Here is a 3194-nt window from a genome sequence, read left to right as displayed (position 1 = left end):
ACAAATGCCAACAGCACATGCTGCATCGCAGCATCTGCAGGTGGGCATGCACAAATGAGTGGTGTGAGTTCTTAGGGTTCTTACAAATTGCTCATTTGCAACTCTGGAGGCTGAGGGGAGAAGTGGCGCAAAGGTGATGCTTTGAGAACAGGTACCCCAAGCTAGAGTCCCCACTCCACCCTCACTGCCTACCCCTGCCAGCTCTGTCCACTGCAGCCTCCATCCACTGTGCTTTCTTCTTCTGCCTCTCCCTCAGACATTTCTAGATGGGATCACAGGAGGGCCACCTCCCCTAGAGAAGCCTCAAGGTTATCATCACCCAAGATGTCCACTTCCTGTCCTCTCATGTCTTTTCCTGACCTGCTTGGTGGCAGTTGGAAAACCTACTTGTCAGCCATGTCTGAAGATTCACTGGCTGACTGGGTGGGACTTTCCTGTCCAGGGGGAGCACTCAGACCTACTGGCCCAAGCCCGCAAGAAAGACAGGGCTCTCCCTCAGAGCATTAGCAACAGGGCTAGGTGAATGAGGCTGTTGGCAGTCATTGACGGCACCCCGCCTTCGGCCCCTCCTGGGGTTGCCCTTTCCACAAGGTTACCTTCCAAAAGGTTTCTGGGAACTGCAGCCCCTGAAAGTTTCCCTGTGGTTTCTATTCCCCCACAGGGCCAGACAAGGATTCACAAAAGTAAATAGAGTTAGAGGGATGTCCAAGGCCAAATATAAGGAAGCCCCAAGAGTCCCATGCACCTACATGTCCTCTGTGGCATTTTCTCTGTTCTGTCCCAGACACCCTCTCTGCTCTCAGCAAGCCACACCTGCCATCTGTCTCAGAGGCCCCTTCTTCCATGAAGATCCATTACTGCAGATGCCTTCATTCCGGTCGGAAGGTTCAGCACAGCCCAGTAATGGTAAACTTGGAGGACCCTGTGCTCTCTCTTTGTCTAGGTGGAAATGTTACCAGAGGGAGCAGCAAACAGTCTTTGTAGCTTTCTGCAACAAAGCTGGATTTCCTCCTAGGCTTCTCCTAGAGCTATGGCAAGACAGGTCTTACTTTGTGCCCAACTGATAGATTGTTGATTCACATAGATTACAAATTACATCAATTTGCCTCAGGCAAGCTGTTTGATCTCTCTGAGACTGGCTTGCTTACCCAAGATGTACATGTTACCAACTACCGCCCAGACCTGTGAATAGTGAATATAAATGAGTAGAACTGTAAGTTGCTATTACAGCCAATGTTTACATTTCTTCATGCATTCTTCTTTTGTAAAGATTTTTTTTATTTGTTTGAAAGGCAGAGTTACAGAGAGACAGAAGGAGAGACAGAGATCTTCCATGTGTTGATTTACTTCCCAAATGGCCACAATGACCGGGGCTAGGTAGGCTGAAGCCAGGAACTAGGAGCCTCTTCCAGGTCTTCCATGTGGGCACAGTGATCCCAGGACTTGGGCCATCTTCTGTTGATTTCTCAGGCACATTAGCAGGGAGCTGAATCACAAATGGAGCAGCCAGGACTTGAACTGGCATCCAAATTGGATGTCAGTGCAGCAAGCCATGGCTTAACCCACTGTGCCATAGTGCCAGCCCCTTTGCATGCATGCTAATGGGCTTTGAAAAGAGAGGACAGGTGAACAGCTATGCTCTGTCAGCCATCCTGAACAAGAAGTTTCATTATTTATAATATTATAGACAGGTAAGAAACAATTTCCTGAACCCAAGAAGATTGGCAGTGAGATGGAAGCCTCCTATTTTGGGTTGCCCTGAGATGCAAATTATCACTGGGAATCTTGTGAACCCCTCTATCCCCCAGGATTCATCAGCACTAAAACCTCAGGAAGGGGCTGACCCCAGACACCTTCCTGGAGAAGCAGATTGGAGGGAGATGGAGTGATGGAGAGAGCAAGGAGGCATGGGGGGGATGATGGATGGCTTATCTGCAGGATGTGAGTGGAAAATAGGAAGGCTGGAGGCACCTGGAGAGCCAGCTAAGAGAGATGGTCCACACACCAGCAGGGAGTCAGGACAAGCAGATTACTGCTTCCTGTGTGCATTGGCATTACTGGATCAAATTCTCTGGAGAAACGAGCAGTCCAAGCCATCATCATTGTTGAAGGTAAGCTGGTAAGGCTGAATTAGCCACTGGAATCCAGACCTCATGAACTTTGCAAAATGACTCATTTATTTCATTATTTTTTTAGATTTTATTGGGGCCGGCTCTGTGGCATAGGGAGTAGAGCTGCTGCCTGCAGTGCAGGCATCCCATATGGGTGCCGGTTCGAGTCCCGGCTGCTCCACTTCCTATTCAGCTCTATGCTATGGCCTGGGAAAGCAGTAGAAGATGGCCCAAGTCCTTGAGACCCTGGACCCACATGGGAGACCCAGAGGAGGTTCCTGACTCCTGGCTTCGGATCGATGCAGCTCCAGTCATAGTGGCCATTTGGGGAGTGAACCAGCAGATAGAAGACCTCTCTCTCCTCTCTCTCTCTTTCTCTCTCTCTCTGCCTCTATGTGTAATTCTGACTTTCAAATAAATAAATAATTTTTAAAAAATAATAACCATTCTGTTCAAAAAAGATTTTATTTATTTATTTGAGAGGTAGAGTTACTGACCGAGAGAAGGAGAGAGAGGTCTTCCACCGCTTCACTCCCCAAACGGCCACAATGGCTGGAGCTTAGCTGATCCAAAGCCAGGAGTCAGGAGCTTCTTCCAGGTCTCCCACACAGGTACAGGTGCCCAAGCCCTTGGGCCATCTTCCACTGCTTTCACAGACCATAGCAGAGAGCTGTATCAGAAGAGCAGCCATTGGGACATGAACTGGCGCCCATATTGGATGTGGGCATCACAGGTGGAAGCTTAGCCCACTATGCCACAGTGCTGACCCCAATGACTCATTTCTTCAAACTTTATTTTGTTATCCAGGGAATCATTCATTCATTCATTCATGAGCATTGAGAGTACCAACAGCAGCCCTGATCATGTGCTAAACTGTGTCTATGAACCAACATGGAATGTTCATATTTCAGGCTCTACCCAACCCTCTGGCTCCAAAAGTAGGAGCAGGCCCCTCAACTGTCCATCAAAGTCACTGAAAAACCAGGCGTCTCACTTTCCTGGGCAGCATGTTTGTAGCCTCCCTTCAAGTTCAGCTCCCAGGGATGACCCATAGATGGCACTAGGTGGCTACAAAAAAAAATG

This window comes from Oryctolagus cuniculus, chromosome 4 (assembly GCF_964237555.1).
Source record: "Oryctolagus cuniculus chromosome 4, mOryCun1.1, whole genome shotgun sequence".
Lineage (NCBI taxonomy): Eukaryota > Metazoa > Chordata > Mammalia > Lagomorpha > Leporidae > Oryctolagus > Oryctolagus cuniculus.
Note: the sequence above shows the minus strand (reverse complement) of the source record.